The sequence below is a fragment of the Triturus cristatus genome, chromosome 7 (assembly GCF_964204655.1).
Source record: "Triturus cristatus chromosome 7, aTriCri1.1, whole genome shotgun sequence".
NCBI lineage: Eukaryota > Metazoa > Chordata > Amphibia > Caudata > Salamandridae > Triturus > Triturus cristatus.
Window position 1 is genome coordinate 859,108,655 of NC_140590.1, and position 15,250 is coordinate 859,123,904.

The window sequence follows — 15,250 nt, forward strand, 5'->3', positions numbered from 1 at the left end:
ACGTTTTCGCCGGGTCCCACAAAATCTCCACTCCAGTTCTCCTGCCTCCAATAGGAACAGGAAGCAGGCAGCCAGGCTCCCTCCCCTAAGCCAATCACAACACTGCAATGGCAGCATTGCGATTGGTCGGGTCGACGCCCAGCCAGAGGCTAGTGGGGTGGGCATGTTCTCCATGCAGACTGCAATGAGGTGGTGTAAACAGATCATTTAAGTTGGTGTGTTCAGATGAGACAGGATGTTAGAAACTAGGATGTTAGTTATAGCTTACTTTCATGAACTATTTTGAGATTAATGTTAAGTATCTGTTCCAGATTTTTTTCATTGTTTAAAATTATGAGGGTCATGATCTGTAAGGGTTTGCAATGCAGCCTGCATGGAAAAGGGCAGAGTGTGCATGACTAGTTTGGGCGGCCCGAGAGGGCCGACCAAACAGTCTTTGCGCACTCAGGAGAGGCAAACCACTCCTCCCCTGCTCAGAGAGCCCACCCGCAATGCGCAAAGCAAACATAAAATGGTAATAACTAAAAGTTATTACCATTTTATGTTTTGGCTTTCTCACATTGCAAGATAGCAGTGGGGCGATGCTCCTCCGTCCTAGTAGCTGCCCCTGTTTTCACCACCTTTTAATTGTTCTTCTGCTCTTAAGTAGCCCCAACCCGACTCTGCGAGGATATATTCTAACATGAGAAATTCCATCAAGTAGAAATTCTATATGGTAGTAAATTCATTTTCATGTGGGGATTTAAGTTTTGATAGTCACAATCTTGAATTTACCATGTAAAGGATACTTACTATTTGAACAAACAGCTCTGCAACTCAGGCCCATAATGAATACGTTTGCTGCAGCATGAAAACTAATCGTACAACTGACAACAGTAAATATGACCATGATAACAAAAATCCAATATTCTCAATGTGGATTATTAATTGGAGTACATTTCTCTGAACAACGGCACAAAATTATTTACTGTCATGATCAAAAGTAGTATATGAATAAAATCAACCATGTAAGAGTAGTGTGTTGACTTATACCAGATACTCCTTTGAATCTGGGCAAAGCTAAACCTCTCTGAAGAGCTCTAACTTGAGCAAAACACAATTATCTGAGGGTGCTTTTATTTATTCCAGGTTGGCTTGGTCGGTATTTTACCAATACAAAGCTGTAATAAATACTCTGCCTTAAGTAGTACAAGGCTTTTGTCATTTGTCAGGTCAGTGTAGCGGGTACCTGCTAATCCTATGCTTAAAGACTTTGCTGTAAAAATGGCAAAGGCTTTGTCACTCACTAGCTCAGCGCGGATGGCACTGTGCTAATCCTATGCTTAAAAACTCTGCTAAAGAAACAGACATTTGAGATGAGCAAATTCAGAGTGTTGCTGGTGTTGTAGGGTCCTCTATATGAAAGAGCTGTTCTCCTCCTAAACTTGGGAACTACCCATAGTTCACCATTTCCTTTTTGCATATTTATTTCTATACAATGTTGTGAACTCGCTAGACAGACTATATTAATTTATAAATGGACCCTCTACCATGTACAGCTTATACCCTGTCATATTACATCACTTATACCACGTTCAAGCATAGCATTCATAGCAACACTCATGGCATCTGAGCACTGTGCACAGTAAAGGGGCGAGTTATTGTTAATGTAGTCTGTTCATTTATGTGTTAGCACACCTCAGCTAGCTCTGGTCTTTGCTGTTCTTTTAAATGAATACGCCGAAGGTTCATCTGAGGGGCTGAGGAATACTGGTGCAAGGAGGATCAGAAAGTATTCGGTGTGGGGGAAGTAGAGTAAATAACAATAGTAGTACAACACTTAAAATGTCCACATACGAGGGCAATCACAACACTTGGAATATTTTAACAGAACGAATATTGAAGTCCAATGCACTGGAGGAGGTTGTTCAGCATTTACAAAGCATTTGCAACAATTGTATAGTTGATTTATATATTTGTCTGTCTCTAGGCACTATAGTCAATGTAGCTTTTCCGCCTGGCCAGCTAAATATATGATTACGACTTTAAGCACAGCCATGCAGGGCAACTTCGAGACATTGATGATTGCATCTTTAGCTGGAGTAGTGCCTTAATTGCTCATTTATTCATGGAGAATGTTCTTAAACACAAGATTATGTCATTCTCAAACTGGCAAGATTATGAAGTAATCCACCATCTCAAAAGACCCTCCCGACCTGATGAGAGTCAAGATGATTTAGTCAAAAGCTATGCTGACCGGCCACGTTGCAACACATGGCGACACGGCAGGCGTTACGACAATAATATATAGTTTGAGAGAGCTGGCATGTTTTGCTGAGCAGCGCACAAAGCGCTATTGTGGAGTACCACTTCAGAATCCATTTCAAAATTCACGTCCCCAGCTGCACAAACCTGCATGCATTAGTGCCAGAGCCTTGGATTTGTAGGGCTCCTTGACATCGAGCCAATGACAAATTGTCATCAGTGGTATGATATGTTGCCTATTATTTACTCCTGTAATATGGTGAGTCACTGCACTCTGAAGGGTCCGGCATATCTTTAGGAGGATGACAGGCACCCTCTCGTATAAATCATTGTGCAATATTCAAGGTTTCAAATTGTGTACTGAGCTGTGGTTCACATTGCCTCTCTGGAGATAACCTTTCATATCCCCTTTGACGAGTAGTACAATTTTTGTATAAACTCCTCTACCTGGAAGCTAACAATTCAAAACCTAGAGTTCCATCAATGACCCATGGTTGGGGACTTTGTCTTCCATACTGGAAAATCTTGGCCTGTTTCACCTATACCCAAAAGTAATTTGAGTCACAAGAGCACAAGATGAAATAGAATCTACACATGTGAGTCCCAAGCGGCCTAGTACTGCAGGGGCATGCAGCATATAGTCTGTCAATATAAAAACATACACCGGTAATCCTTAGTTGATCACAGGTAAGACATAAATGTAAGCCAACAGTGACTGAGGGCAGAGGAACAGTCTGAGAGATTCCCCACTTCATCGTATCTGGAGAAGCCATTGAACAGTCATGTGAAAAATAAAAACTCAGCAGAGTCTGTCTCATAATGACTGACTCCATCTTGCCAATGAGTCTGATATGAGGGCCAAACACCACTGTGCCTTGCTCTGAAGGGATTTTTCGCAAGTTTTACTCTCTCACGTGATATGAGTCTTGAACTGAAGAAGGGAGTGCATCACTGACAGAAAGCTCAACTTTAAACCATAAAAAACTATTTTTAATGGCAAAACTCTTTTTAGTGGAGCTTACCAGTGCAAGTGTGAGATTTAGGTCGCTATTTCTACTTGGGAGGAGTGTAGCGCTGTTTACATATTCGGTCGGTAACAGAAATTCTACATCAATAGCCAGATATCTTATGTTATTTCAGGTATACTTGATACAGCTTGTTGTAGGCTCCAAAGAGGAGTGGATGGGTTTCAACAGAACATGGCCATGGTAGCTGGAGCCTCTCAAACATGCCGCGGTGCAGACAGATCATTAGGGTGGGCATGTTCAGATAAAACACGATATTAGTAACCTGGATGTTAGGTATTTTAAATCTTCCATATTTTATTTTCATTAACTATTTTGAGATTAATATTAAGTGTCTGTCGCAGACTTTTTTCATTGTTTACAATGATCAGGGTCATGATCTGTAAAGGCTTGCAAAGCCAATAGAGGGCAGTCAGGTTTTGGTAAACGAATTCCAATCCTCCATTCAACACTCCTGTGTTTGCAATCGTTTAGCGAATAGCGATTGAAAAAGTTATCAGTTTGCAAACAGCGTAAAAATCATTCAATCGGTTACTCATAACTGCAATCTGTTGCTTTTATGTCCTCGTTTTCAGAATCTTTGGTGTTCCCAATCATCTACTGCTCATCACCAGTAAACTGTGTCTGTGTTAAAGGGCGTTGATTTATAGCATTGTTATTACTGAATTGCCACTTTTTCTGTAAATTAAATGAGCTCCTTTTTACAGTTTCACAATTGCATTTACTGCACGCATACATGTATGCATACACACACCCACACCCTCATACAAATACTATATATGCAGATGTGCCGAGTGTTTTATGCTTTTTATTACCATTTGTGAGTGTGGCGAGGGGCCATGACTCACAAGCGGATCCTCAAGTGGGTCATGATGCTCCTTACTCAACAATGATAACTGTACACTTCCCATGTCACTTTCACTCACTTTGTTAATAAAATGCAATCTGACCTTTGCACTGTCGTAATAAATGAGTGAATGGTTGTTTATTAGTGCAGTTGCTCGAAGTAACTTGTTATATATTGCGTTGTACTGTACCCTGGCCCAATCTATTTTCTGCTAAACTTTGCCCACTCATCCACATTCACCAAAAGGGTCAAGTGGGAGACCAATTTTCTAACACAGACTTAGTGTCCTAGTTAACATAGAAAAACCATACTCTCACCTTTTATAGTGATTTGTGTCCTTATGACAGCAAGGATACATGAAAAAGCTGAAAATGGCATGTATTGAAACATACTGGATCATGTTCACTTCATATGCCCCTCCAGCGGACTGAAAACAGTGACTGCCCTTTACGCAGCGGCGGCTCCTCTGCTTTGGCTATCTATGGCTAGAGTCGCAGTTGCAAAACTTTCAAAATAAAATAATAACACATGTTTATTATCATTTGATTGTTCTCCATAGGGCCGAGTCTAAGGCGCTAGTCCATTGTGATGACGGGCGTAGGAGGAGTGGTGGGCACTGATGCTAAGTGCGCATGTGGGTTTGGCCAAACCGACATGTGCACTGAGATGTCTCCAACCCAAGCTGTGTTGCTGGGTTGGAGACAGCAGGCAAAGGCTCCCAGTCTCTCTGGGAGCGCAACCCCAGGGTGCTCAGGCAAATCCTAGTGCTTCTCCCATGCTGCCAGCAGCATGAGAGCAATGTCTGGATTGGCCGTAGGGGTGACTGGGAGCCTCAGCATGGCTGCTGTGGAGCCAGAAGAGCGGCGACGTGGCGATCGAAAGGTAAGTTCTTTTTATTTGTGTGTGTGTGTTATTACTGTTGTTCCCCCCCTTCCACACCCACGCTGCCCCGTCACTTTTCTTTGACACCAGTCACCCCTGCCTAAATGAGCATGAACATTGGCTCCTGTAGGAAAGGAAGTTCACTGATAGACCACAGCAATACCAAAGATTACTAATTGAGAACGGGTTAAAGGCTCCTATTTAATGGCCTCTTCTGTTATGAGTACTATGAAGCCATTTGTATATGGGTCACACTCAGAGTTAGTACTGTCATCTAAGGATGACACAATGTGGGTTCCTCTGTTAGTATGATGGCTCTGACCATGCTTTCTGGAAGTATGCAATTTAGAGATTCATCTGCTTTGGGAAAGATGTCAGAAGCACATTAGAGCAGCTAATTTTCACTGACAGCAGCAAAGCTGATGTAATAAAGTTGCCACTTTTGCAGAAATGGTTTAATTCAATTTTACAGCTCTATATGTATTACTGGCTGGATATTATGAAGTTGTTTTTTGTCGTTTGACAGTCACTGCCAAGCCAATTGTTGAAACTTGAGGTTTCACTCAGTTGACAGTCAGGATCTTGTGTTCCTGGATTGTGATGTAGTTGAAGCTGCAGATGAGGGTTTTTATCTGATCTTTAAAAGCCATGAGACCCAGGGCTGGAATCCAAATCACCCCCCACAGTGCAGGAGGTTGCGACTAGAATGGCACTATGTGGGGATGGCCGATTAGTTTGTATATTTGTATAGCACAAAACATAAGTGCAAACTAGGTGCCCTGTTGTTAGGTCAGGGAAGCCCATCATGCTCTGAAAGCAGCCTCCTAGCCTGCAGTCTGCCATGGAAATGCCAGAGTGGCAGAATAGCCAGTCTGGCCCTGTTGAGAAACAGTTCTTGTAAAGTGTTATAAATTCCAACAAAATGTTAACATTACAGATGTTGATACAGCATAGGTAGGCAATGAATTGTGTTGTGTCTGTAAGTGGCATGCAAACAAGATTCCCAATTACATGAAAGTCATGTAAATAGCTCTCTACCACTTTTAAAAGTCTCTTAGCCAGTAGTGTCATTCCACCAAAATCATAAAGCTATCTATAACTAAATCATATGCACATTGACCCCTAATGACACCACAGATTGTGCCATCATAAGGACATTGCCCCTGATGACCGGCCTTGATACTTAAAGAAAAGCAGGTCAACACATAGGAATCAAAAGTAGAAACAAAACAAGACGCTCGAACAAGTGAGAGGTGGAAGTATCTGCAAAGTCACAAGAAGTGAGGAACATCATGTCTGTGAAGCGAGGCAGTTTTCCTGATTTGCACAACTTCATGGAGGTGAAGTCTGCCCAAATGCAACAAGTTTTTCAACTGCAGGATGACCACCCATGAAGTGAAGACATGTGAGTGGAAAATACCAGAGAGTACCAAAAGAGAGGGAAGAGGCGTAGGCGGGGCTAGGGTATATAAGGTGGAGATCTCAGGTTGGTGCATGGGGGTGCGAGAAAGCTTACCCACCAATACCCTGTAGGGGAAAAAGTGATGCGGGGAAATGTGCAGGAGACGATGCCAGTGACTGGAGATGGGGAAGGAGACACGCTAATGGTGAGACATATGCCTGGCAAAGGCTGTCAAGCATTACCAGTCAACGCACTGCCCCTCGTGACTCCTTCTGACACCGGGGATGTTTACTGCCATCAGAAAAGCCACCTGAAGCTGCCTTGGTTTTATGTTTTCAAGATCAGTATTTCATAAAACTTGCAAAGTTTAAAAAAAATGCAAAGTTGCAAGTCACACCATTCCTAACTTTGCACAACCTGTCTAAGGTAGCACAAGTAAAGGGCATACTTTTTAACAAAATGAGTAGGCAGATTAGTTCCATCACAGGGCAGGCAAAGCAGTCCACAATGGGTCTAGCTGACTCTAGCATCTAGCGACCGCATCCAGTAGCAATCCCCTAAATAGAGACCCTTGTCAACAGCAGTGGACGCTGAGCAGATTAAAATCAATATTAAATACATACAAGGCTGGAGGGAGGACATGGATGTGATAGTGTTTCACTCCATTCCCCCTAACTAGTGCTGGCTGTGAACCATTTCAAGAATTATTCATCAATAAATAACGATATGGAAATAATATCTAACATCTCCGGGGCTCAGTGGATGGCCGAGGGCAAAATATGTCCCGCCTGTACCCATGCTTTTTATACTCTTCCGCTGGCAAGGATGTTTTGGTACAAATCCTGCATGTTTATGCTTTCAGAGATGACCTCGGGTTGACTCCTTTAATGCAGGGTTTCACTGCATAATGCTCCACGCGCCATGAGCTCCCGTCCGCCCTGTTCTTCTCGATGGGATGTGACAGGCAGACATGTACCCATCCTTTCATCGTTTGCTCTACAATACTGAATATTAAATAACATAAACCCCTCATGAGCTCGAATGAAATATTTTCTAGGCCATGAACAACTTTGTGTTTTTTTTCTTTGTAATGAGATTGCTGTAAGTTGAAAGGACGGGAAGCAGCGCGGGCATGCATAACCCAGATTCCGCCGGCAAAACTGATCACTGATGCGAGCCGTGCTTGAAGTTGACGCAGTTCAAAGGCGGGCTGGGCTGCAGTGGCGCGAGAGACTTACATTTCAGGAAGGAGGTTCATGATTATTTTACCTCGTGGCGCAATTTATTTCAAACCACAATCTTACAGTCTCTGCTTTATACGATCTACATTGAGTCAAGGTTTTTTTTCTTGCTGCTGTTAAATGTGCCTGATCAATTCTTCCTTAGGACTCTTGAAAACTGCTCAGCCTTGCTTAATGTCCAATAAAGATTTCTGCCAGCGCAGCAATTAAATTCACATTAACAATTTCACTTCTCTCCAGCACATATCCTGACACAGCACGAGAGCAGAGTTTTAGGCTTGCAGCTGGAAGCTAAAGTATGAAACAAGGCAGCTTAAGAAGAGTCCTGAAAAGATATACAGAGGCGTTTTAAGGCATGGGCAAAGAAGGCAATGCAATTGCCCAGGGCCCCTACCTTCCAGGGGCCCCCTCTCAAAGTAAAAGCTCTCTAGGTCACCCCTCTCTAAATCTGTATCTTAACCTCTTTTCTTCTCTATACCTTCTTCCACTACTGACTCGGTCACTCTTTGCCCAGTGTCACCATAAGGATTTTTGGGGCCCCTAGAAATACACTTTCAAATGCTTTTGTTTGAAAACCTGTAGCGCCAAGAAACTGCATTCGGCAATAACGGCTTGCAGTGTATATCAGAGTCAGTTTAGTCCCTCTTGTGCACGTTTTTTTTTTTATATAACAAATTAATTATTTTATAGTAAATTTTCCCCTTGAGCGTACCTTTCCCATTTTTTGTGTTTGCCTTTCAAGCACATTTCGTCATGGACATCTGGGTAGTGGCATTATGTTATTTTATCATTTCCAAGCATCTGATGTTACCTTATGGCGACACATTTGCGGGGTATAAAATTAATGCATTATACTTCATTACTGCATAGATGGTGTCATGAGAATGGACCCTCAAATCCCATTTCTTAAAAATACAAATATAATTAGTGATTCTTTTGTCTATAAGTAGCTCATAAGCACACATCCATCATTGCTGGTTTCCGGTGAGAAAGAAGTGCCAGCAGCCTGAGACTGAAAAGAGTCCACATGGCTAGTTGGGAAGAGACAATAGCTTTGTCGTCAAATCCGTTAACAGGGCAAGATATCCAACAACAGGTCTAACAGCAAGGGGGAGACAATTCCTCAAGGAGAGATTAGAGATGTTAACGTTCTCTCTCCTCAATCTCGCCTTAGAAGAGCAAGGAATTGGAAGAGGTAGGAAGGGTGAGAATGCAAATTTAGCCTGAGCTTTCAAATGAGAATTAATTTCTGAAGGGTGCAGCATACGCTAGACCTGAGCCCCATTGTGCATTTCAGTGGTAGCCAGAGGCAGGCACAGTGATGAGGAAGATGTGGGCAAACTTCATGACCATGTTAGAAAAGTTCCAGTGTTCTAGACAGATAAACTTGTAGACGCAAGTAAATGGAAATCCACATGTTCAATCAAGAGGAATTATTGCTGTCATCATAAAAACAGAATAGAAGGTGTTAAAATGGGAAGACATGGGCATTTGATTTTAGAAAAAAGCTGAAAAAAGCAAGAGGAGGCAACATCACTGACTGTAGTGGTAACACATGTCTCAGCACCAAGTTAAAAATACAAAGGAGAGGGAGGCTTCAAGGCAGTGTCCAAACCACGAGTTCAGCGTTAACACTGTTGAGCTCCAGTTACTTATTATCATCATTATCATCATCAAAATACGTCTATTTCGGGGTATAACCCCAGTAAGCACAAGGATAAAATTACAGTTAATTGTACATAAAGTATTTCAAGACACTTTGCAAGCTTATGTAAATATAGGGATAACAACATCATATAGATCCATAAACAAATTAATCTTTGGTGTTCAGATAAAAACTACACACTCCCTTCGAGATAGAGTAATTTACCCTGTCCATATAACAAACAGGTTAAAATACAGTTCAGGACATGGGGATCTTAGAGTGCCGAAAACAACTAACAGAAGGTACTAAGTCCAAGCACACAGAACAGAAAGCCACTCAATGCTGTTAAACAAAGTGAGAACCTCTTCAAATAGTTAGTACATCACTATGTCAGAAGTTAAGAGTCCATCAGCCCACCCTCATTGGCGGAGCTTCGTCATCTGAGACTCTGAGGGGTCAAGGTCTGGGCCCGTAATATCGAGCCAGCCGGCTCTACTGGGTACCCGACCTAATGATCCCAAAGTACAAAGACTCCTGACACAGTGTGTAATCCAACTTGTGAAGACTCAAAGAGAAATGTGCAGTGCTCCAACGTGAAAGTGTATTAAAAATGACTATGTGGGCAAAAAATATGTTTATTGAGAATTGACCAGGTGTCATATCTAAAAAACCAAATAGTCTTAAAAAAATTGACTATTTCCTGACTTGGTCTCGTGAGGTCGACATGTTTCAGCCGAAATGGTCAACTAACCCGGCTTTCTTCAGGACCTAAATTGATGGAAAACAAGGCTACTGCAGGATTGACATATCTAGTGAAAATTGTGAAGAACGAAAATTCGTTAAATTTATGTGGCGACAGCCACCCTACCAGACAAACAACCTTTTTGTTTGGGTATAAGAGCTTGGTCTTCTTTCCTACAAGAAGTTAGGAGAATCAAACCATTAGAGAGGTGTATCACAAAATCGAAAACAGCATCAGTGACCATCATTCTACAGTGACCTGTGTACACTGCACTTTTCATCAAAAACCCAAAGCGTGGTTACTAGTAAGTAAAGTATTCTACAAAAATATATAGTAAATTCAACTCACCCAGCTTTCTGTGGGAGGAAAGCCTCTCCTCACCCGGCTGACTGCTCGGTGAAGGAGGCACCGCTCTGTTAAAAAGTAAGGAAAGAGGACAAGTTGCACACAGATGCTCATCCATCTGCACCCCTTACACTATATTTAACACCCCAAAACCAATAAAACCATGACTTTAAGACACCCGCCCTGCAAGCAAGACCGGCCAGGTATACGGGGAAGTTGTTGTCTTTAACATCCAATACATATAGATATTCTCATCCCAGTATGCCAGTGAACAGGAGGATGAACCACTCTTAGAGAATATGGTGCAATCAAATGGGGGGGGGGGGGAAGGTGCCACCCTTTATGTGATTCAAAGGTAACAACCTCTCTCTACAGACATTATGCTATCAGGTCTGGAGAGATTACTGCCCCCCTGCTTGTTTGTTCAAAGGGAGGTGGTTCTATTGCCCTGACTACTATCCAACTAGCCACAACAGACTCACACCAGATGTACAGGTCTACCATTTGTAGAGCTTCAGGTTCCTCTCTCCTTACCTGTCCGTCGGTACCTCGAGCCGGACTACGAGCAGTCTGGGAGGTGACGGCAGGAAGGAGAGGACTTCTTAAATATCCGCTCTAATTGGAGCAATCATTCACTCGAATAACAGGTGCAGGTATTGGTCTTCTCTGTGAGCCAGCGCATCTGAAACGCGCATGAGCGGAAATCGAGACACTTGTCTCTACGCACATGCGTAGTCCGGATTATTCGTTAGAATATAGCATCTCTCATATGCTCATGAGCGCGCGCTTGTTCACTGAGACCACCAGTCTCCAGGTACGGGGAACAAACACAGTAAACATTCATAAAAGCCGGGATCCGGATTCCAAACATCCCAAATCACTCCCAGTTAGGTATGAGACCAGGACCCATCATAACACTCCGATGTCTAGTTGGCACAAGCGTGTAGAGACACTAGTCTCCACGCATGCGTCTCACAAGGACCGGTCGAACAGAGTATCCAGCATAAAGCGCACGTGTCAAGCGAAACACAAGGGGCGCGCTGCACCTAAATTATCCTGCGTGAGGTAACCCGAAATGGCAAGCATTGTAAGAAGGGGTCGAACCTATCCTTGTCTCTCTCTCTTTTACTAAAAGCAGAAACACTCATCATGGTCTCTCATAATAGTCTCTCACACACGCTCCATGCAGACAGAAAGAATCTGTGTACAGTATGCCCTAGCCAACAAATCATGCCCAATGTAAACCAGCGACCAATGTACAAAGGCTCTAACAAACACCATACACACTATTAGACAGGGTGTCGACGGAGTGGAGCTATGGCTTAGGGCGAATTTACCATGCTCTGACATGACTAGAGTATGAAGAGGGGAGTCAACGCCCAATGTATACGGGCTAACAAAGACACCACACATAATATATTGGCTGGGGTATCGATGACGTCGGGCAGAGGCTTAGGGTGAAATCACTGTAATCTGCCATACATCAAACACGAGGCGGGATTGGAGACTGGGGCTCTCAGATCTAGCCAGACTAAAGATGACACCCGTGCTACAGGTGCTGTCAAGGCACAGGCAAGTGGTGATTAGATGAGCTGACCCCTATTTAAGGTTTAAGAGGTTGCAGAAAGTACCTTCGGGATATGTGTGTCACGCACAGCTCGTAAATAGGCATCAACACAATCAGGACCTAGTTACAAGGACAACCAATAGTCCTCATTACTTATATAGCTCACCTCCATCTAACGCAAAGATGTTTATAGAATTTCTGGACAATAATGGTGTAGGGAGGAGACGGCAAACCTGGTCCACTTGATGACTAAAGTACATGTACTCTGGAGGTCTCTATCCAGTATGGGTTTAGGTATGTGATACTATCAGGATCTTATCAAAGTCTCGGGGGAGATATGTAGGAATCATATTAATGCACCACATGTACCTGCAATTAAATCCTCAAAGGTGTAGTTTCATGAGGGTACATGCTGATCAAAAGTCATAAACTGTCATGGACCTAATTCAATGTCCGTGATGGACTCCCTAAGACGATGTGAGAGTGTCGATGAATAATTAGGGATCATATGAACATACAGTTTAGATAGAGGTCCATGGAATGCTGTCATTCAGACCATGTATGTCTGTTTTCATTTTAAAAATCCACCTCTGCTCTCTCAAGAACAGAAATCTTGTAGTGTCTGTTACATGTTGAGGAATGAAGGGTCGTTCCAGGATGATCCACCTCAGATCATCGGCTTTGTGTTGTTTAACCAGAAAGTGATCTGTAAGGCAGGTAGACTGTTTCCTACATCGGATCGTGCTCTTATGCTCACTGATGCGGAGCTTGACTTTGCGTGTAGTATGCCCAATATAGTGTAAAGAGCAAGGACATGTAATCATGTATATCACGCACTCAGAATTGCAGTTAGTGTGGCTGTTAAGTATCCAGGGGCGACTAGTTCCTATGTCGACTGATGTGACCTTGGTTGTCTGAGGACAAACGCTGCATGAGCCACAGGGGTAGTGACCTCGTACCGGGGGTAATGACCACAAGGTGTTATCAGTACGTACAGGCCGTGTTGGTGGTCGAGTGTGTACCAGGCTGTTTCGTAAACTAGGGCCCTTTTTGAATGCAAACAGAGGGAGTGGGATGTTGTCTGAGGCCACATTGAGAATATGCCAGTGTTTACGTACAGTTTTTTGTAATCTGTTGGATAGAGTACAAAAAGTAGTTACAAAGGTCAACCTTTCATTGGGAGTCCTAGAAATGCTGTTGTCCAACAGCGCATCCCGATTGTTGTTAGATGCCCTCTTCCACGCCTGACGCACCAGTCGCTTAGGATACTGGCGCGACCGAAGTTGGAGTGCCAATTCTCTGGCGTGCTTGTCAAAGAGATCCCTAGTGGAACAGTTCCTCCTTATACGTAGGAACTGGCCCCACAGGAAGATTTTCTCTGACGGCCCTGGGATGGTAACTGTCAAATGAAAGTAGAGAGTTTCTTGACATAGGTTTTTTGAAGAGTTCACAGTGTAGAGTGTCCCCAACAGGAAAGATGGAAATATCCAGAAAGGATAATCTTTGTTTGTTATACTCAATGGTGAACTTCAAAAAGGCATTTTGCTTGTTGAGCCAAGTGTGAAAAGCCTGAATCTCTTGACTCGTGCCCCGCCATACCACCAGTACATCGTCGATGTACCTCTTCCACAGCACCAGATGTTTACGAAAGGGGTTGCTGTGGTTCAGTACATGATGTTGTTCAAACAGATGAACATAGAGGTTGGCAAGGCTGGGCGCAAAAACACTCCCCATGGATGTGCCAGAGATTTGCAAAAAGATCTGATCTTCGAATCTAAAGAAATTCTCAGTCATGGTTTTCCTGGCACACTCCATAATGAAATGGACGGGGGTCATGCTATTCAAATTACGTGCTTCCAAAAGTCTCTTGATGGAATCCAAAGTTTCAAGTTGCGGAATGCACGTGTAGAGTGACTCTACATCGAAACTTGCCAGAATATCGGTACTAGTGTCGAACTCGATATCTGGTAGCATCCGCAGGACATCAGAAGTGTCTTTGAGGTAAGTAGGCATATCTGAGACCATTGGCCGTAAAAAGACATCCACAAACTTGGATAGGGGCTCTAATAGTGAACCTATCCCAGAGATGATGGGACGACCTGGGGGGGGCCGTTGGCTTTTATGAATCTTCGGGAGGCAGTAGAAATAGGGCATCACCGGATTGTTGACCACTAAAAAATGAGCCTCCTGCGGCGTTATCCACCCTTCTGCCTCTCCTTCCTCAACCAGATGTTTTATCTCCAGGGTAAGTCTTGATGTAGGGTCTGTTTCTAAGATCCGATAGGATTTAATATCCGTAAGTTGCCGGAGGCACTCAGTTCGGTAGATGTCAGTGTCTTGCAGGACAGTAGCGCCCCCCTTGTCCGCTGGCTTGATGGTAATGGACGTATCTTTAGTTAAATTCTGGAGGGCCAGTCTGTCCTTTCTGGAAAAATTACAGAAATTCGTGAGCCGTGTGTCGTACAACGCCATCACATCAAAAGTCACCGCCTTCTCAAAAGTGCACACCTGAGATGGAACTTGGTGTGCCAAAGGTGTGAAATTGCTTTGGGGCGTAGTCCAGTGTTGACAAGGTTGGTATCTTGACTGGGAGTGGTGTTGTCATCTGGCTCTCTATTCTTGAAGAAAAAATAGAGTGCCAACTGAGGCAAAATATGTGTACAAAGCCAAAACATACATTTTCCTCAAAATCCAAGCAGAAAACAAGTATTGGTTAGTCCAAATATAACAAGCCTACTAGTACTAGATCTAAAAGTCCTAGGAACAACCTGATCGTTTCTTACAGCATGATTCAAGCATATTGGACGAATCCATTTGAGTTTAGGTTTAGAATAACAAGGGCAAAAAAATAAAAAGTGTTCAATGTTCTCAATACTGTTAGTACAATTCTTACAAAATGAAGTTTCACAAGAGCTAATGTACCATTCTGAGGAAAAGACTTTCACATGCATAGGTCCAAAACTGTATCTGAGATAAAGGCTTTTAGCAAACAGAGGGTAAATCTCATTTAAGAAGTCTTCGAACTTGGGAGTAGGCTTGTTACTCAAGATCTGGTCAGTAAGAGACTCGATCTTAGTGATTTCATGCCACTGTTCCATAACAAAGTCCAAATAGGTATTAACAAGGGTACATTTGATTGCTTTCCTAATGGATGAGGGGTTTTACCACAATGCTTACAATCTCAATCTGTAAGACCAAGATTTCACACAATAAAGACAACTGACAGTTAAGTTAGTATCTAGTTCCATGACCTCTTGTAGCTCACCTCTAAAAGGCTCCAGTCGTAATATGACCAGAGTCTTACTCAATA

General features: G+C 43.0%; 1 protein-coding gene across 10 annotated transcripts in view; it reads right to left on the reverse strand.

The window, feature by feature from the left end:
* LOC146810747 (protocadherin alpha-C2-like) overlaps positions 1–15,250 on the reverse strand; it is an 839,920-nt gene that overhangs the window by 238,881 nt on the left and 585,789 nt on the right. The gene's annotated exons all lie outside the window — the stretch shown is intronic.